The following is a 22,662-nucleotide window of genomic DNA, read 5'->3' on the forward strand; positions in this document are numbered from 1 at the left end:
CGACCCTCAAAAGATTGGATGATGCCCACCCACATTAGGCAGGGCAATCTGCTTTCCTCAATTCACCAGTTCAAATGCTAACTTCTTCTGGAAACAACCTCACAGACATACCCAGAAATAATATTTTACCAGTTGTCTGAGCATCCCTTTGTCCAGTCAAGTTGACACATAAAATTAAGTATTACAGTCATCTTACAAAGAAGGTCGGGTTTCAAATTCTGAAATGCCCATTTTAGTCCAGAACTCCATTCAGATTATGTTTGTTTCTTGTCAAAGCCCAAACTCTCTAATGATAATATTGAATAGACCTATGTTGGACACCATCTGCTGGTCCCTACAGAGTTATTCCACATTGCAGCCGGGGCAAAAGGTCTCCAAAATATTCTGGTAATATCCTTTGAGTCTAAGTGAGATGCTTATATTAAAATGCTTGTTTCTTTTTCCATATAAGGATAGAATTAAATCTACTGTTCCTGTCACTGTTTTCTTTTTTCAAACTTCTCCCTGAAATTATATTACAAACATTGTCTTATTCTATCTTCACAATAAAAGACAAAGAAAAATATCATTTTCTCCAGTTTATAGATGGAGACACTTCCGATTCAGATGTGTAATTAAATTGTTTAAGGTCATCAATGTATGTTACTAAACCCTAAACTGGACTATACTTCTTGGACAGATATCATACTATATTCACTATTCCACCAGTCTGAACATCTACTTTCCTAAAAATATACCCCCATTATCTGTTATGCAGAAATTAATTGGGCTGGACACAGTTTTCTTTAAAAATGTGCAGGTATGGCGATTGCGATTAACTCAAAAAAACGAGTTTATAATTATCAATTTCCTAGTTCTACTACACTACCAATAAGCAGGTGGCTACAGCTAACTCATAAGGAATGAGAAGCATGTTAAATTAATAAAATATATTAAAAGAGATAGGGGGAAGTATTTTGGAGCAGGAGAAGGAGACAGCCTGTATGGTTTGGGGGAATTTTGAGTTGTAGAAATAGCACTGAGGTAAGGGTGGGAAAGAGAGAGTTCAGGAGATGGAAGGTTTCCGACATGAGAAGAATGGCAAGAATGGGTGAAAGACATTGGGGAAAAAAAATAACCATGAATACTTCTTGGATTATTCCAGATGTGTGAGATCAAGGTACTTGTGTTGTATGATATATTTAGAAAATCTATGAAACACCTTCAAATACATGAGTGTTGCAGAATTTTAAAATTTTCTTGGAATTAATTTCCCATTTGCTGATAGTAATAGTTCTAAATTGCATGAGTACTATAGCCCAAATTTTGTCTTCTCCTCAGCAGGTTTTTTAAAGTTTAGCTTGAGGATAGATTCAACCCCTCATGTCATCAAACAGAAAAATTAAGCCTAGAGAAATAAGATTTTGTTTGTTTGTTTGTTTTAAAGATTGGCACCTGAGCTAACAACTGTTGCCAACCTTTTTTTTTCCTGCTTTTTTCTCCCCAAATCCCCCCAGAATATAGTTGTATATATATATGTTTTTTAGTTGTGGGTCCTTCTAGTTGTGGCATGTGGGACGCTGCTTCCATCTGACCCAATGCGCAGTGCCATGTCCACACCCAGGATCCAAACCAGTGAAACCCTGGGCCACCAAAGCAGACTGCGAGAATTTAACCACTCAGCCATGGAGCCGGCCCCGAGAAATAAAATAAATAAATAAGTAGTTTTATAAGTAAGCTTTATTAGAATTGGATTATGAACCAAATAGTCTAATTATTTGAGAATTGGATGCCTCCGAGAAGGCATTTGGATATTCTAGTCACTTCAGTATGAAGGCTGCATATAAGCTTTTTGAAAGAAAGAAGACAAACTTTTCAGTAAAGATTTTACCATGATAGTGTGGAATGGAGGAGGTAAAAATTTCATCTTTGAAAACTGATAATTTAAAAGGTGATTGATTGACCATCATTCTAGAGTTAAGTCCCTGTGGCCACGGAAATCTAAGAACATGATAAAAATGATTTGATAAAATAATTTCATAAAAAGAAATAATATTTCAATAATTATATTCATCAAGTAGATCTGCAGCATAGTTAGGAAACATCATTGTCATTCAGGACTCAGCTTCAATGTCACCTTCTCAGAAGCGTATTCCCACGTTGGGTGGTCTCTTTCGAACCTATTTTATTCTGTAATAATTTACGCATAACAGTCATTACAGACTAAAATGATCTTATTAATATATCTATATTACTATAGCTTATTAACAATTGGGAAGATTATTATTGCTTTTCCTCAGTAGAATGTAAGCTCCTTGAGGGCAGGGTCTTGCCATTTATCTCATTACTCTATCCTCAGTATCAGGCATGGTGCCTGGTATGACATAGGCACTCGACAAATATTTGTTAAATGAATGACAATGAAAGATGCACTCAAAGAATTAGCCATGTCTTCAAGAAGTTTATAGCATAATTGAGAAGAGATTATATTTCACATTTAGCAGTGGATAGTATAAACTACTTGGTAAAAATTATGAATTAATCTATGCATTTTGAATCTGGTTAGAAAACTAAGTAGTCTAATTTCTGAAAGCAATTGCAAGAGATGAGTATGAAAAACCTTGTATATGACCATAGCTGATTCCTTTGTCATGCATAGTTGACAAAAATCAGTGTCTTTGGATCTCTTGTTAGAAACAGTCTAATAGGCTTGTAGAAATCTAGTTACTCTTAACCACAGAGATTATTACTTTCCATGATTCTCTGTTAATAATCAGCATTATAAAATACTAACATTTAACTTCTATATTGCTAAGTTCTCATTATAAAGATAATGCATATTTATTATAAAAGTTATGCAGAAAAATGAATGTTTTATTCTTCTACACATTTTCTATGCATCAATCTACCATCTATCTATCTTCTAACTATTTCACTATCCATATATCAAGGGTTATGAGATAGATATAGACATCGTAGATATATTCATGAAAAGTTCCAAGCTGTCCATGTTGAGCCCTAACACAACTGCAGGCTGTGAGCAAAATAAATGATTGTTTGAAACCAGGAGTTTTGGTGCTGGTCTGTTATGTGGCGGTAGATAATTGGAACAGATTTGGTGCCTGGAAGTAGGATGCTACTGTAACAAAAACTCAACATATGTGCTCCTGGCTTTGGGATTGGGACTGGGCAGTGGGTAGCTTTGGAAGACCACTAAGGATACTGTTAGTGAAAGCCTACAAGGTTTAGAGTGGCATGTTACAATCCTAAAGGGCATCAAGGAGGCTATCAGTGAGGGCTTATGCAAAGTGAGAGAATGTTACTGAAGATAAAGAGGATTCTTATTGTGTAGTGGCAGAAGGTTGGCAACACTGCTACATGTGGTAGTGTGGAAAATAGAAAATGCACTTAATAATTTCCAAGTCAAAGTACCTGATTTGGTTTCTTCCATCTTCCTAGAGTAAAATGTGACAGGGAGAGATGAGATTTGAAAAATGAACAAGAGCTATTCCGTTTTCAGCAAAAAGTGCAAAGGAAATACAAGTAAGCCAGGAATTGCAGGGTTGGAAAATTAAATTTTTTCTCATTTCCAGACTTTCAAATGTCAAACTGTTCTCAAATTAAGAAATGACATCAGGAAAAAAGATAAAGCAGAGGTTGGGTCTGTAAGGTTCTTTGTTAATACCTCAGAAATATTTAAAATAGCACCTTATAGACATTTCAAACAGATAAAGATGTTCTAAATACTTTAAAGGTATGCCTCATAGATTATTTCCGTTATATGATAGGGCTTCTAAGAGTCTTAAGGTCATTATCCTGTAGTATTCTCATGGAGAGTCCAAGGCAGAGAGTATTTATGTGGAAGACATTTGTGGGTGTGTCTTTCTCTAAGGGAGTGAATTGTACGTTGAATCACAGGAAGCCTATAAACTTTTTAAATGAATTGTATCAACCTATGCTGAAAGAAATAGATACAGTACAAAAAGAAAAGATGCTTTTGGATCCCCTGAGTACTTTGGGCAGGAAGCAGGATGGGAAAATGAGTCAGTTACAAGGCCATTTTTTAAGGAAAAGGAAGAAAGCTTCAGAAGTTGGAACCAAGAGCTTCAAGGGTGGAGTGAAACGCTATCAAGAATAACCTCCAGGCAACGAGGCTGAATCTTAATCAAGGAACTGGCAAAATGTGCCTGACTAGATTTCAGAATTACTGTGGAAGAGCAGCACAATAAATTGTGACTGGAAGAGAATTCCAGTCACAATTCTCTTGTAGAATTCTCTTGTGGAAGAGAATTCTGTGGTCTTCTATTTTTTTTTCTTTTGAACAGGAGTGTCTATACATTTATCTTGTGCCAACCTCAACACTGTACATTGGCTCTGTGAGAGCAGAGGTCTGTATGGGAGAAGATATCTTGTCTTTTTAGTTCTCCGTTCTTCATAATTCTTTTTCCACACACACACACACACATGCACACACACACACATACACACAATGCATTCAAACCTATAATGTCTGCATAGAAAATTATTAAACAAATAAACCCTTTATTTTCTGTACACATTTTTATAGTAAACAAGTATTAAGTAAGAATCTAACAATATAAAAGAAAAATACTACTGCTTTACAGTATTGAGATAATTAACCAAATGATTAATTAATTAATTACTGATTAATATTATCTTCAGGAAATCACAGAAGGGATTAATCACTGTTGAATAGGAATGACCTAACTCCTGTAACTAACTTTTAGCTCCCATCAGGGAACCACACCACCCCTTTGTCAGTTGTCATACTGTGGTGGCTGCTTGTTGCTGTGATGCTGAAAGCTATGCCACAAATATTTCAAATACTAGCAGGGTCACCCGTAGAGGACAGGTTTCAGCAGAGCTTCCAACTAAGACAGATTAGGAAGAAGGACCTGGCCACCCATTTCCAAAAAAATTGGCCATGAAAACTCTATGAATAGTGGTAGAACTTTGTCTGATATAGCACCTGATGGTGAGAAGAAGGCGCAAAAAGACTGGGTGGAGTTCCATTCTGCTGGACACAAGGTCTCTAGGAGTTGGAATCCACTTGACAACACTAACTACAGCAAACTCCTATGAAGGCCTATTAGGTTGTTGCCAAGAAGTACTCCAAAGAATATAGTTTGTGGTGGTAAAGTTGAAGATTGTATTTGCTTACATAGAAACATATACTTCAACAGCTCTGAGAGCACTGATTTCTGACTTTTCTAAACAAGTCTAATATATGTGGTTTATTTTATGAAGTTTCATGAAATAGCATGTAATATTGACTGCTAAATATGAAATAGTATACTCTTCTCAACAATATTATAAGCTCTTTAAAGGCAAGGGGCATGCAGGGGATGGAGTGGAGAAGAAGCCACTGATGTGGCTTACATTCTACTCAGTAAACGTAGACAAGAAACATGCAAATAGATAAATGAATAAAATAAGTTCAGCAAAAAGGAGAAAAGATAAAAATGGAGTCAGAAGTAAGAGTCTCCCACCCGTAGCACTCCGATCTAAGATTGCGTTAAGACTACAGACTAGATTCTCTAATGTTTGTTTTTTTCGTTAAAGATCTAGTGTAGTAGGTATGAAAAAGGAAGTAAAATGATTAAACAGTGCTATGGTCAGGATGTTTGTCTTCCCTGAAAATTCATTTGTTGAAATCCTAATGCCCAACACGATGGTATTAGGTGGGACAGCATTTGGGAGATGATTAAGGTGGGGCCTTCACGAGTGGGATCTGTGTTCTCACAAGAGACCCCACAGCGATCCCTTCTCCCTTCCACCACATAAAGACACAGCAATAGGGCACTGGCAGTGAACCAGGAAGAGGATACTCACCAAAAGGTGACCATTCTGGCAGCTTGATCTTGATTTCCAGCCTGCAAAACTGTAGGAAATGTTTTGTGTTGTTTACCAGCTTCTCAGTCTGTGGATTTTGCCCCAGCGGCCTGAGCCACAGTAACATGGAGCTTTCACGGTATTCATCCATACGTGTTTTTATGTGTTATTTGCCCAATATAAGACTCATTTTTAGTCCCAAATCTATTTTCTGGTGGGAAGCTTTGCTTCCCATAAGAAAAAAGAATACAGGCTGCTTCTTAGTATGGAAGAAATGCACATGGAGATATCACCAGGAATCCTGGACAGAATTGGAGGCTGCACTGCCGCTCCGCTAAGGAGGCGGCGCTCCTAGTCACAGATCGTTACTAATGGGAGCTTGAAGATTCTCACAGGGGAGAGTATTCTCCTTTACAAAATTTCTAATTAGAATGCTTCGTGTGTAAACTGAGAGCACATGTAAACCTAAGATTGACTTGGAAAAAAAAAAAGAGAGAGAGGTTTTTGGACAAGAAGAACTTTGATAGAACTTGCTAATGTACAATTGTGTCTTAACTCTTCAATCTTTTCCCTTATTTTCATTCACAGAGTGGAGTGGGATGGGCTTTGTGGGTGCCCCAAGGCTCAGAATGTTGGAATGGCTTTTCAAGAAGTCATCCTTAGTCTCTAAGCAATATTGAAACCATAGTCATCAGTAATAATCCTTCAAATGGGTATTGCTCACTTCTCCTGAATGCTGTCTTCACATACTCTCGGCTCAAAATAGCAGCAGTAGTAACAACAGCAACAAAAAAAACCCAGCCACTTCTGAATCACTTTTCTCCCAAAAACCAAATGTGTACATTATATAGAATGGAGATCATTGATTAATAGCAAATTCTTAAGTTCTCTGACTGTATAATCCTGTTATTTCAAAGTTAGAATTATCCATGCTTTCAGGTGTTTATATGTTTTTTAATCTCCTGTGTGAAAGTGAAGTTCTTAAGAAAATAAATTCTACTTAATTTTATTCTACCGTCAGGTGCATGATTTCAGTATGATAGCCACTGCATCGGGCTTTTAGTGTCCCCTGGGACAGTAGAGCTATCTTCTTACTTCATCCTATGCATTTAGTTTCACCATCATCATACTCTATCACATGTTGTATCCAGACCTCTATAGAAGTTTCTGTTTGAGATTACTAGTTATATTGACGTAATATTGAAATGGGATATTACTGCTAGATTTTGGTTAGATAACAGCATTAATTTCCATGGACTTCATGTCTGACAAAATCAGAAAGAACATTGATGAAGACTTCAAACACTGAGTATTTGGTATAATGTACACCAAATTGTCTTTTTGTCTTTCGCTGTTTTTATTTGCCATTGTTGGTGGTGGTGATGGCACTATGTGTGTTTGTGTGTGTGTATGTATTATCAACTGGATTGGACAGTCAATCCAGTTAACAAGATAAAATTAGTTATTTGTGTATTCTCGGTCAAAAACTCAATTTACCTTCAAGGACATAAAACAAAACATCAGATGAGAGAGCATAAGAAATATATAAATAAATTTGACAAGTTGGCCAAAAACCATTAATCATCTTGGGGAGTAGAGAAATCACATGATTTCTAATGAAATGTGTATTCACAGAATGTGACATTCAATTGTCTTAAGATTAACAACATATTCCATTCAGAGGCTATTCATTTGAAAACAAGTAGGAATACAGCAAGTTTTTTTCTGGTAATTATATTCATAGAGGATTTTAAATCTGAATGTGGAAGTGAAGAAAAAGCTATTCTAAAGACCAGTAATTGAAAAGAATGCTTATTACTATCATTTTTATTAAAACTTCAAGCACTCTTCAAACATCGTTTCATGAGATTGAGTATAAATGTTGAAATCTTGAGGGATAAATGACCTAGTGTTTCAAATTAGGAACAAAGAACTTCATGCATGAGACTAGATAACCTCATTAATTTTATTTCTAAAAACGTTGTGTATTTGTAAATAAATCTCCTCTGAGGAGGAAAAATAACTGTATTCACCACAGCTTCCTTTTTAATGGTCTTCTTCTTCCGGGAGCCTCAAGATGTTATTTTGCATACAAATAGTTATAAACATTAGCAGTGGCAATGAATAAAAATGAAAGTAAGTGGGTTTAATCTGACAGGTGTGATCCTGTGCTAACCTTATTCTGAAAGGAAATGCTGGAAATGAATGTGCAGTCTAATTGACAAATTAAAATGGTGGACCAAAACAACTGCTGTTCTGTTGTGCAAGTGAAGAAACCTGTGGAGTAATGGAGCTGAGGGAAATTTGAAAAGGCTATCTGATGCATCGCTAATTTCTCTACTCACAGGTGGTAAAAAATGAAGCCCTAAGAAGAAAAGTTACTTTTGCTCTCCATTTTGCTCCAAGTTATTAGGGCAATTTGAACTGACTGCTCCCTCCATTTCCCTCCCATTCCATTGCAGTATCTGTGGTCAGAAAGGAAATGATAGCTCCTCCTATGTCAATACATTTTTCCTTGAGAGTAATGTCATGACCCATGATGTGAGAGCAGAGGCTCCCTTGGTTTTATTAGTTGACTAAAAATGGCCACTTGAAAGAGCCATCAGAGGTGAATCTGGAGTTTGCTGTCAGTTGTCCTGTTTGCCAATGGCAGTCTAAACTTCTATTTCTAAACCAAGCTCTCTATGAGATAAGTCTTAAGGCAGTTTGATCTTCATCCAATCTTTGGTCGATTAAGGGATTCTAGTAAAGGGCAGCAATAAGTAAAGATTGAGTGAGGAATACAGAGGAGAATGGAAGCATAGCTTATCGACAAGAATAGCATAGAGTGAAATGTCTGTCTGAATCTGCCCACTATTGTAGTAAAATCTTAAAAATGTATATGTAGGTGTTTCATGGAGCTCTGGATGATTCTATATGTATATTTTCCAGCAGAGCATCTTTCTGAACATTTGTATTGGAAAACATCTTCAGAATTCTATAATTAATTTATTGAACAATATGAACTTTTAAGATAAATTGCAGAAATAGCTTTACTTTTCTCACACCATTGGCTACCAAACAGCTATTTTGAGTTTCTCTTCATTGTCCCTGAGTGCTATTTTGGCAGAACCATAGCATCTCAATTACTGTCGGGCAATAATAGTCTCATTGCTGGGTATGAATGGACAAGGCAGATATTAGTCAAAATTTTAATTTATCATTCAATTTAAAGTCAGGACATTTAGGCTTGACTTGGGCTAAGAAACCTCTAGTAGGGAATGAGAACTAGTTAGATCCTTTACTATTGATCTGCCTTTTCTTCTGCTCCTTCTCCCCAACTCGTTCTGTCGTCTCTGGTTCAATGAGGATGTAAGCAAAAGACATAAAGGAATAGAAATGTCTTACTTGAGTAGTGCGGTGTCCTCCTGGTCTTCCAGATGCTGAAATGCTTTTTCTCTCTTGGGTTGTTTTTGTAGAGTTATCAGTGACTATTACCCTGCTTCCTCTGTGAGGGCTTTCCACTTTACTGGATCCTGTGGGTGACCTGCGTTTTATGAGACCACTGACTACCTCTCCCTTAGCTCCAGTTGCTTGTAGTACATCTTACAGAGGCTCTTTCTGCGGAGGTCAACCAGCTCTGACAGGAAGAAATATAACCAGGGTTTTTCCCAGGTATTTTAAGTCTGGCTACTGTTTCAAGGGTTCTCTCTGCCCACAAGAAACTCATATATTTGTATAATGAATAGAAGAGCATCATGCTCCTCTCTCCTTGTTCTGCCATCACAGGCAATTCTATCCAATTTTTTGCAAATAAAGGCTTCCAGATAAGAGCCAAGCACTGCTTTCAGCTTTGTCCAGACCCTAGAACCACTGGCATAATGTTCCTCCCAAATTTGGCCTAAGGTAGATGATTTGTCAGGACCCATTCAACTCTCTTCAAAGAAATCCTTGCTATCCTATCTCATGAATCCTTGGTCTTCTCTTAATGATCTGGTGGTAGGTAATATGTTAAAGGTATCTGAACCAACTTTATAGTCTTTTCTTATGTTTTATGTGAATGATCCAGTACCAATAGTAAGAGTTTGGGGCCTCTACCAAAGCAGAAAATCTGCTCAGTCTCAACTTTAAATTATGTAATAAATAGGTGGAAAATTTGCAGTGTGAGTTTGCCAGTGATAATTCTATTTGGAATTAGAATCATCTCCTTGAGAAGGAGACTAATCTTAGATTTGAAAAGTATTTTCATATTTGTTTAATCCAACCTCATTCTACTTTTCTCCTTTTTTCCTCTCTTACATCTCCATACACACATTTAATTTATTATCCATGGAGAATAATGCAACACAGTAACGTGTCTCAGTTAAGGATGATTTGATTGCAAACAGAAAAGGCAGGCATGACTTGGGGAGAAGCTAATGAATAGACCCAGAAGTGTCTCAAAGCACTGAAGGTCTGGAGGTATAAAAAATATGTATTAAAAAATAATCACACAAATAACAGGAAAGTAAAACATGAAAATTACTCACTTCATCTACTCCAGTGTTCTTAATCTCTTAAGTTTAGATTTCTCGGGATCTATGTCTCATTTTTCTTTTAGATGGCTTCTATGCTCATTTTTCAGTGTGCACAAGTCTCCATCAGGCTTGTTCACGTGTTCTCAACCCCCTATGTCAATATACCTTTTCACCCTTAAGTCTCCACTGCTAACTGATTCATTGCCCAAATCCAATTCATGAGACAATGAATCCGATTATTCCAGTTTGTATCAGGCTCACATTCTACCTCTTGTTCAATCCGGGGGTAGTAGTAGGTTTGGGAAGAGTAGGGAAATGAGAGTTCTGGCAAATATCTAGGAAGAGAATCTTCTGGCATCATCTCTAGTACATATGGGCTAAGAAGTTCAATAATATAGTAAACTATGTAGCATAGCAACTCCTTTTTAGATTACTCATAGGATGCAGACATCAGGTTTAAAATATGATGCCACTTAGACTGATTACAGGTCCAAGTATCACCAGCATGTTCAATAAAATTAGGCTGAGTCTCATTCTTTGCCATTAGAGCATGACTGACACAGTTTTCCTTAAGGCTGAACATTTCCATGGAGTCCTGAAATATGCTAAAGAGTCAAAAGAAAAAATTATCAAGAATGCCCATGGTGTGGCCAAGCTCAATTGACTAAGTGGAAAATATTTCAAACAATAGATCAGGATTCAATTACTAACTAATTAAAATTTGTGTTTCCTATTAGCCTTCTATTGTTAGAAGTGTTTGTTTTCAGCCAAAGCTTCTTTCTTGATTGTATATAGAAATATATTTTCTAAGTTTTGTTCTCTCATATAATATGCAACCCTAGCAACACTGAGAAATCTGAATACACATTAATTATCTTGATGGATCTATTCAAAGAAGAAACTCTCAATTTAACAAATGGATATTTTAACCTTCATTAAGCAGAAACCATTTTTTTACTTGAGAATTTTCTCCCCTTCTGTTGACATTAACCACTATGGTGTCACTTGTGGTTATGTGCTAGTCTGTCAGTCAATCCATTCTTAGCATGTTCATGACTGAATTTTGGCTGACCTAAAAAGATAACAATAGTTATGTATCCTGATGATGGCATTGTTGGAGACCTTGTCAAGTTTTACAGCTCATTAAGGGACAGGAGCTCATCTTTACCTACATGTCCTGCTATTACTTCAAATTTAAGAACTTAAAAAAGAAAAAAAGAAAGGAATTGACCATTATTTCCTCCAAAACCAATTATTTCTTCAACCAGTGTTTCTTTCGTAAATGTGTACCTCTCAACAAATAAACACAAAACAATTATTATATGCTACAAAATTTTCTATCTTGTTAGCAAGTTATAATTGTTTTCAAAAATAAAGTCCCTTCAAAAAAGCTAATGATAATGTTAACTAGCAATAAATAAGAATTTCTAGACTGATCTGATGAAAATGACACTTATTTTTCATAATTTGCTATTCACTGTGAATGTCACTTCAATATTATTGTCACGTTTTATTTAATGAGTTCATATTTATAAAATATGTAGGATAGTAGCTGGCACCTAAAAAGTACCTGGCTATATGAATGTTTTTTAAGTAAATAAAAATAAAGTCTCAAAAATGAAAGACTGCAAATCTTTATTCATAAGAACATCATTTTAGGACTATCTTTTTATTTCTTTACAGATACTCTGCTTAGAAAGATAACACAGCCTTTAATAAAGTTCAGATGTAGGCATAAGAAAGGCAAAACAAGGAGGTGGCCTCTGGGAAAAACCAGAAAAATGTTACAAGGTTCATGTCCCATAGCTGATATACACATCAGTAGACATAAAATTTTAAAAAGATAGATTGGACATAGCCTTTTTATGTAGAGCTATATATAAGTTATGATTAATGACTAAATTGCAATAAATGGACATAGCAAATAAGATGGCTGAAAAAATTCATGGATTTTTTTCCTCTTCTTTAATGACAAATATTCGTCATTTAAAAATAAAGGTGTTTAGGGGCCAGCCCAGTGATGCAGTGGTTAAGTGTGTGCTCTGCTTCGGCAGCCCAGGGTTCATGGATTTGGATCCTGGGTGTGAACCTATACACCATTCATTAAGCCATGCTGTGGCAGTGACCCACATACAAAATAAAAGAAGACTGGCACAGATGTTAGCTCAGGGCCAATCTTCCTCACGCACAAAGCAAGAAGAAATTGTTTGAAATTTTTGGTTAATTAAGTTGTCTTGATCATAGAAGTCAAGTTTGAGTGTTAAGTAGACTACTTTAAAGAGTTGTGGAACTCAGGTGTAAGCTCTTACTTTAATGGAGCAAAAACTAGGCTTAAGAATGCAAGTGTACGTGGAAGCAGATTCCCAGCATTATTTCAATGTTAAACAATGTTTAATTCCCTACTATATGCCTTTCCTCATTCTAGGACTCATGGTAAATTGCATATATAATAAGACCCCGACCCTTTACCATAACCTACAAGATCTTATAGAATCTGGCCCCTTCCTGCCTTTTTGATTTTGGCCCTTAACACTCTCACACTTGCTTCCTGTGCCCCAGCCTCATTAGGCTTCTTTCAGGCCTTTGAACATGTTCACCATCTTTTCAAGTTAGGCTCCTGCACTCCCTTATCTAGTTTGCTCTGTGTCTGTTGGCTCAAAAAGTCTTTCCCTGACAATCCTACATACCGCCACCTTCCCCAACCACAAGGACTCTTTTTATCATATGATCCTGTTTAATGTTCTTCATAGTACCTATCACTATCTCAAATTATGTTTTATTCACTATTTGCATTAGAATCACCCTGTTTAGAATCCAGCATTCATGAGAACAAAAACTTGTCCATTTTGTATCCTTCTGTATCTCTGAAACCTGTAACTATAACTGGCTCCTAGTGGATGCCCAATTAGTATTTATTAAGTAAATTCAAAGAGGAATAAAAACCTAGCCTTTGTGATTAAGGAATCTGGAAATTATTTTTGCCTCTTTGCTAAATGTTTCCTGCTGACCATATACAGACCCTAAAACTACCAAACACCTAAAAAGCCCGATCAACCCCAATTAGGTAAGGTCTATGATCACTTTTACGAGGGCAAGCAGCTGGAGAGTTGAGGAAACACCTTTCTCCGGGAGAGGCATTTTTCCCTCCCCTTAACCCACATATTCACTGCATGTGAATCCCCGTAGGAATCCAGACAGCACGTCTCTCCAAAACAAAGGGGAGAAAACACTTTTTGGAGGGATCCTCCATTTCTTGCTGATATCAACCTAAATTGCTGGTGGTGTTTTGAAATCTGAGAAGTGCCTTTGCTTCCCAGGCCAAATCTATTAGTTGGCTTCAGATTTAGGGGTACTTCGGGAAGGAAATAAAAATGCCATTTGCTCTCCATGAAATAATTTTCCAGATAGTGCACACTTTGTTTTATACTCCTTGTCTGTGTTTTTAGAGGGTAATGAGAGCAAGAAGGGTTTACCTCTAGACTCATGAATGCTTGAGAATGTGGAATTACTCCTGGGAGCTGGATAATTCCCCATGGCTCATCTTTATTTCTTTCAAAATCTCCAGAGGTATCCTTCACAGGCATACCTCATACCTGTTTGAAATTCTGCATGATCTTGTCCTCCAGGGCTCCCGAGATTTTTCAGAAATGAAGTACCTTCTTTGGTTGGGTAGATAGGACTGGCTTTATTTCCTTGAAGTCGATTGAATACATTTAAAATATATATATATATATTGCTGCTTTAGCATCATAGAAAACTCACAGCGCTGTGGACCACATAAGTAATTATTAAATAATAATTCTCTTGTCTATATGATAGTTTTCAAATTTGTTTTTATATTACATCCTTCTATATGGAAACATGAAAAGAATGGCTACACTTCTGGCTTGCTTCAAAAGCACTTTGCCAGGTCACTAATTGCCTGGTTTCTATCTCTGAAGGAATATTAAATTGTATGTTAAACTTACTCAATGTATATATTGTGGGCACAATTATTTAACACATCTTTTTCTAGGGCAAGTGTGGGCACACACACTGTATTTGAAATGAACTGAAAAAGACAGAAATCTGAGTATTTTACGGAATTTATGCAGATGTAAGAGATAACAGCTGGAAGTCAGAATAACATCTGACTTTTAAGAAATCCTCTTAAAGACAGTTTTGAGGACAATCTAGAGAATCTATATATTATTTATTGCTGCTGGCAAGAGTTTAAATCTAAATGATAGCCTGTTGATGTGTGTATTGACCATTTAGGATACAGGATATCCCTAAGACATGATAAGTAACAAGAAAACAGAGCTTTGGATCCAAACTATAAGCAGGGCTTTGAGAATATTGGTACCCCGTGGTGGTCATGGCAGTAACAACTTTAACTGAAAGAAGAATAAGTGGGTTTGAGGTATTTTGCATTATAATAAACATAAACTATGCCCTGAAAATGAGAGTTGAATTTTGGGAAAATTTTTATTAACTCTATCAATTCTTTCCACATAGAGCTATTACTGTAGAAACAAAACTCATCTTTTTGAGTGAATATGAAATGCAAACATTGGTATTTAGGGTTAAATCATGTATTAGGGCCAAATCATGAGAACAGTGAGCTATAAGAAAACCTTGTTCATCCATCTGTTTTCAGCACTTATGAAAATGATTGACATATAGTAAATAGTAAGACATTGAGTTGAGTAGGTGGTGAATAAATTAATAAATAAACTCAAGGAACTAGTCAAAAATGTTGTAGCTCATGATCCAGAGACTCTAAATACGGATTTGAAAATTTAAATTTGAAAACTTTTAATTAAGGTGAAATTAACCCAATCAACATGATATAACAAACTTCTTATAAATCAGAGGAGAAATCAGACCAGGAATCTGGCTGGGATACTAAGGAAAAAAATGCAGTTAAATTCTTGCTTAATAATGACCTGATCCAGAGGCAGATTTTTAGTTATTTATAAGGAACCATTCTTTGGTCATCAGACTCTTTCACATGGAAAGGGATGTTTTGAGAGATAGTGAGTGCTCAATATTTAACTACATCCGGTTGTATTTGAATGAGACTCATTTCTTAGGAATGTCATACAAAATATTAACAAACTCGAAGACTGAACTAATTTCCCAGAAGATAGTAGGATTTGGTAACCTATTTTTGGTTGATTATTTGCTTTAAAAAAAAAGTTAAGGGGGCCAGCCCCCTGGCCTAGTGGTTAAGTTCAACATGCTCCACTTCAGTGGCCCAGATTCAGTTCTCAGGCATGAACCTACACCACTCGTAAGTAGCCATGCTGTGGTGGTGACCCACATACAAAATAAAGATTGGCACAGATGTTAGTTTAGGGCGGATCTTTCTCAAGCAAAAATTAAGAAAAATATCTAGCCTGAGTTGTTGGAATATTTCCACAAACCAGTAGGACACTAGGAGTAGGGACAATTGTTTTTCACTCCAGCTTCTGCACCTGAGAACATGGGACCTTAGACAAGTTGGTTAACTCTTTGGAAGTCTCAGTTTATTTACCTGTGGAATAACATTACGTCTGTCTGCTACATGAAGTTGCTATGTGGTTCAAATAATAGTAGAGAAATTTGGAAAGTTACATATTGCTGTTCACATGCATAAGTATGTGTTGTTATCAAAGGCTGCTTTTCTCCGTGTGCCTAGATATAACTGCAGTTGCATATTTTTATGAAAACTGTGTGTGTAAAGAGGGAGAGCTGGTGGTGTGGTAAATGCAGGATGAAACAGCTAATATTCAATCAATCACCTAAAAAATATTATTTTTTGATGCTAAATATTTGAATTATCTTTTTTTAAAGTTCCTAAAATACATTCAAATCTACTATGCAAAATATATTAAGATATTTACTGAGTAAAATAAGATAACAATAATAATACAATGTTTTAGAATTTACTAATTTCCAGGCACTTTATATATTTTTTTCTTCATTACTCTATAGAAATTTATGTGTCACATGGTGTCATCCCCATTTTACAGATGTGATCATCCAGGGACCTGACATTTAGTAATATTCTCACTCCAAAGCTCATGCCCTTTCCACTATCCAATATTAGAGCACAGCAAGATAGTGCAGTAGCAAGGGAAAACCACCTCATTTGAGACCGTAGGAGGGGCAATACAAATATTAACATTTGAGTAAGACATAATTTATGAAGCAATCATATTCACTCTCAGGATTTTTTATTTGACTTTGTTGATCTTTTACATAGTTTATACAACTAATTTAAGTTCAGTGTGTATGTTTGAGTAAATATAAATATATACACAGGTATGTACTTATTTATAACATTTTTTATTATTGCCTATATTACAACAGTAACGACTTTCAGCAATAGTTCTGATTAACCACCCAATGGCTTAAGCCAGTATCCCACTTGTCGTTTTCCTTCCTCCCAGTGAGCTTCCCCACCCCTCAATTACCTTCTTCATCAATTGCTGGCTGCTGGGCTCAGTCTTCTTTCCTTGTCACACAGTCTGCCTGACCAGTCTCATAGCCAGATTCTATGGTGAGACTGGCATCTTGGGCTGTCCAATCTCCTTGTCTACCAGATTCTGGTGTGATGGGATACAGGAGACTGAAAGCATGGCCAGAACGACAGGGAGTATTCAGGGCACGAAGGACATCCTGGAATATTGAAAAACAGCCCAGCCTTCTTTCTAGACTAAGGAAAGCACCTGGAGATAGATAATTGGAAAAAGGAGGGGAAAATCTGAAATAACTGAAAAAAAAAAACAAACAGATAAAAAGACCCTGGGTCAGAAATTGGGGCATAATTTCTAGACTAGCTAAGAGCTGTGGGCTCAGATATTTACAAACTCTGGACAATGTTTACAGCATCTTGCAGATTGACAATACTTACGTGGCTGTTGATGATTTCAGCATCAAGTACAAGGTCAAACTGACCATGTTCATTTTTGAGGAGAGGAATATCTCCGTTTTCCATAATTACCAACATAGCCTGGATTAAAATGGAGATGAGTGAGGCTCTGAAGGAGCTACTTTTTGTGAAAAAGAACCATCGGAGGAGAGAAGAGTCTTCAAGCCCATGTTGCCAGCTCTGGGCTAACCGTGGGTATAGATCCAAAATCCGATGATCGCTGCATGAATATCACCAGTATCCAGACCCTTTGTGACTTTATATGGAGGGACCTGGAGACATTGGGCAAGTGATTGATCAGGCAAATTGAGGAGAATTCCGTAGATGTTATTTCTCATATAATGAAGGTCACGCTGAGATGCACAGTCAAGTCTTTGTAAGTTGACATTGACAAAATGAGAAGTATGAAGACCACACTAGAAAATAGCCTATGGGAGATGAAGGTGCAACATCTAAGCCATACATATGCAACATCTTAATAGTATTCTGTTACACCCAGAGGCAGAGCTGGCACTGCTACCATCTAAACTCCATGCAATCCATCCATAGAATAACCCCCTGAAGGATCATGGATGGCAACACGGTGTCTGAGACCAATGCCAACAAGATTCTGAGAGTTGAAGGACATGCTATAAACTGAGTGATGCTTTGGAAGCAGATGTTCAATAAAACAATTTGTAGTTAAAAATAATCTTATTAAACACACAAAAAATTCTTACATTGCAAAAAATGCAATGTAACATCACAAAGATGATACCTTCCCAAAGTTCCAAGATGTGGCTATGAATAAGTAAAGTGTCTCCTTAAATACTTGTGATGTATGTCCAATACACAATTAGTTAAATAATGAATGCCACGCATATTTATTGTGATAGATACTGTTTTAGATGCTTGGTGTATATCAGTAAACAAATCAGATAATAACCCTGTCCACTTTCTAACAAGAGGACCATTAATTTGTGATAAACTTCTAAGTGAAGGTTCAAGGCCCTTAAACTAACAAAGGCACTCAATAGAAAGAGAAAGTGTAAAGGTAGAGATGTCCTACTCCCTCTCCAAATAGAGAGAGGGCGAAGACTCCACAGTGACCCATGGCTTGGGGAAAACACTTGGAAGTGTCTTGGAAGTGCTAAGAACAACCTTCTGCCTAACAAGGTCTCCCTATTTCCTGCCAGGTTTACTGAACTTACAATATAGAAAAACAATGTCTTTGTACTTTGTTTTACCCTGGAATAATATCAATCTAATCATATTACATTATGATGAAAAGATCCATTAATTTGTAATCACTCAGTCTTTTTAGGTCTACTTGTATCTCCATATCTGCCTAAGAGAAAATTCCTGTGGTTGAGAGGTTTAGCTTCCAGCCCATGTTATCCTCCATGTTTGCCAGATGACATCAACTTCTTGGTAGGTAAGTGAGGAAGCGATAGCAACATGTTTGTCCTTATCATCTGTAAGGCTGCTGTGTCAGTGAGCTTTTGCCATACTAGTGCGCACTACTGTTACCGAACCTGAAGTGAGTTCGCTTACCCATTGTGCAGCAAGCCAATTTCTGCCACCGGGTGTGGTAGAAGAAAGTAGGAATTTTATTTTTGCACAGCGCTGAGCAAGGAGAGAGAGCAGCTAACGCTGAAATCCCAAACTCCCCAAAAAGCTAGAAGGAAGGGTTTTTATTTGGGGTTTTAGGTAGGGGAGGGGGAGTTATGGCCTTGCTGGACAGAGCTTTCCCCACTGCCTGTCTTTAGCCTTGAGACACTTACACAGTGGAGCAAGCCTGTGACCTTGCTGGTCAGCAGCTTTCCCACCAGTCTGTATCTCTTTGTGGGGTGGAGTTAATCCAGGTGCTTGTCCTTGACGGTGTCTGTCTCCATGGAGGATAGTGGATTCTGGAGCCAGGAAGCCAGAGAGTAAGCAGGGAATGAGTGTTTTGGTTTTAACCCCATATATGCTGGGTTTAATGTGGGGAAACTGATATCAGGGTTGATATCACTACTATTTATTTAGCTCACAATCTACTGTCAGTGGGGGTTAATTAGGTGTGTGAAAGGTGAAATAAAATGAAGTCACTTATGTCAAGGGGTTTTAAAATGGAGCCGAGAGGCCGTTAAGGAAGTCAGCCTTATGTACATCCTCACTTAAACATAAACTTTTGAACTGGGGGAAACCACACATATTCCAAATATTACAAGAATTCTGCAAGAATTCCTGCAACTTGCTCTAGTAACATACCTTGACTTAGTGGTAGCTTTAGCAACTAATAGTGTTTAGCCAAGACTGGCTTTCTGCTGCCAATGCCAATCAAAATTCTTTGCAGATAAGTTATGCAAACATTCCCTTTTGTTTTTAAAAACCCCTGACTTTTGCTCCCTAGTGGGACAATATTTAGGTTGCTGCCCAAATTTATGTACTCTGAATGGCAACTCTTTGATCCCAATTAAATACTTTGTCTCTTGAACTGGAATTTGGTTTTAGGTTGACAGATGTCTCAGCATTTAGCTATTACCCCTACTCTATTTTTCCAATTTGCTTGATTTTCTCCTTTGTCTTTGAGTATGCTGTTATCTAGATTGTTAATGTAGAGCCCTTTTTAATTCTCAAAAATCCTAAAGAAAGCAGGATGACTCAATAATCTAACATGCACTATAAAATGCTCTAGCACAACCCAGACTATTTACATGAAAGATACTCTAATCACGCAAAAAAACCTTTCTACTTAGTGCTGATCGTTCACATTCAAATCTATTTAGCAGTACACTCAAGCATACAGATAACATATGAGCAAAATGAGAAATAATACTGTGATTTCAAGCTTCACTGAACTAGAGTATAGAAATTCTGAACTAAACAATTGTTAAATGCTTGTCAGATAAATGACTTTGGATGAATTGTTTTAACTCACTCTTTGTTCTTAGAAGCAAAAGATGAAAATGTGCATTTCTGTATGATGTAGTCACCATATTTTGACTAATACGATACTGGCTTTAGCCACCCCACTGACTTAGAAATACGAGACTCAATAGGTTCTCTCCTTGAGTATGCTCCAATTGGGTAGTAAGGCAGTTTTCTAATCACTCAGCTCCTACCTGGTTCTTAAGTACGTAAACATAGGAAGGTGGTACAAAAGAAAGAAGATACCTCAATGTTGAACTGGACAAATTCAACAGTGATGATCTCAATTGTTTGTCTGTTGTTCTAAATCTTATTTTAAGATTCAAAATTCGCTATGACTGAACTAAACTTGACCTAACATAAGGATTGAGTTGAGGACACCTCAGAGACCAAAAACACTAAATAATTGATGCCTATGTGCCCATCTATAGGATATATAATTTGATAATCTCTTTGATCTAATAAGGATTTTGTGACTCCCAGACATCATAATGAAGGTTGAATGGTCACACACATATAGGGAATAGTGAATAAAAAATTAAGGGGTAGTTGCAATAGGACAGATAGTTGCAATGCAATGACCTGTAGAGACGGAAACTGGCAATAACAGTTAATGACTTCACTTAACCTGTTTGTTGATGTTATGAACAATAAGATGTGCATTTGGACCCAGCTTCCTGGTAACAACATTTGGGGCTTGATTTCTCATTTGGGGCCAGTACTTGTGCTGTGCTGACAGTCTCCAGCACCAGGTTGTCAGAAAGTTGGACAATGACCAACATAGAAGCAGATGTGCCTGAAGCATATCAGGCTGTGATGAGAGGTTTAGGATTGTGGTAGCCAAAATAGGGGGACTCTATAGCATGACCCCCCCACCATATTGCTCAACAGCAAGTCCTTGCACACCACCCAGAGAAATGCACAGCACCTGTGAAAGGTATTCTCCTATAGAATTCTATCCCCGCTTCCCCATTTCCTCCAGCATGTTGTTATCAAAGCTCAGTCATTTTTGAAGAAAGAGAGAAAGAGAAGAAAAAGAAGTAATTTACCAGAGGCATTTTTATCTATTACTTGTATATGGTCCAGTAGATTTACCAGGTAAGTTTTCTTCAGCTTACTCTATTAGCCTAGTACAACATTGCTGACACTGATAAATGTTGAATGAAAGTGGATTGATTAAAATGATGTGTAAATTGATCTCTTTCTATACATATTCTGTCCTTTGTGCTGAGGCTTTTATCTTTGAAATAAAAGGCACTATGTAATTTATTAATAATATGCTGGTATTTCCTTTGGTCCTTTCTTTTTTCCGTAGATTTATAGTCCTCATGAATCTCCTTCTTCTTGACTTAAAATAATATAAATGTCTATTTTGTAAACAAGCTGTTTTTAAAATGCCAGCCTGCAAATGCATTTATTTGAGAAGTACTTAGGTACTTTAAGTTGTGAATAATAACAACACATTTATGTACTTTGTATATCTGAGTACCCCCAGGAACTCTTTATTGAGCTTTGTCAAGCCACCACTAAAATCCACACATTCAGAGATAAAACTTAAGGAGCTTTTAAAACTTAAGTATTTAATGGACTTGATTGGGTCGTTTAGGCCCAGGAGGGTGCTAGCTAAGTGCCTGAGATGTTCAAAGTTGCCATCATAATAGCTAAGTCCCTTTGTCCTTCCCCAGGGAGTTGGTATGAACTCAGTCTTTGAAAAGGATTTCTAATCTTTTATTCATTATTTTTCAGAAAGCCTTTGCCTGATAATAAGGTACAACCTGACAAGAGGATGTCCCTTTTTCCAACTTCAGAAATCTGTTTTCTCCACCTCCTGCCTTTTCCTATTTAAATGACCTCCTCCTCCCCAACTCTCACACACTTTAATTTCATCACTTATTTGTCTTCTAATCTGGGGGCTCACAGTATTCAAAACCCCATTCTCACATCACTGTTTTTCCAGGCGTTTTTAGAGCTAAAGAAAACTGACATCACCTCCTGTGGTAGCCATGTCTGCCCCTTTACCTCATAGATTTAATTCCCTGTCATGAAGAGTGCGGAATAGTGTTTATTGAGTATTTACGTTGCATTTATTAACTGAATCATACGATCTTATTTATTTACTTATGTATTTATTTTTTAAGATTGGCACCTGGGCTAACAACTGTTGCCAATCTTTTCTTTTTTTTCTGCTTTTTTATTTCCCCAAACTCCCCCTGTACACAGTTGTATATCTTAGTTGCATGTCCTTCTAGTTGTGGGATGTGGGACGCTGCCTCAACGTGGCCTGACGAGGAGTGCCATGTCCGCGCCCAGGATCCGAACCCTGGGCCGCCGCAGCAGAGCGCGCGAACTTAACCACTCGGCCACAGAGCCGGCCCCCATACCATCTTAGAATGGAAAAACCTACATGTCATCTGGTCAGTCCCTTGTCGTGATCCCTTTTCCAATAACTCTATGGAGGTTTTTAATTTTGCTTGAGAGCCTTTCTAAGATTTTGGAGCTCGCTACTATCTACGGAAGACTTTTACATTGTTGGATGTTTGTAAC

Source organism: Equus quagga, chromosome 4 (assembly GCF_021613505.1).
Source record: "Equus quagga isolate Etosha38 chromosome 4, UCLA_HA_Equagga_1.0, whole genome shotgun sequence".
NCBI classification, from domain to species: domain Eukaryota; kingdom Metazoa; phylum Chordata; class Mammalia; order Perissodactyla; family Equidae; genus Equus; species Equus quagga.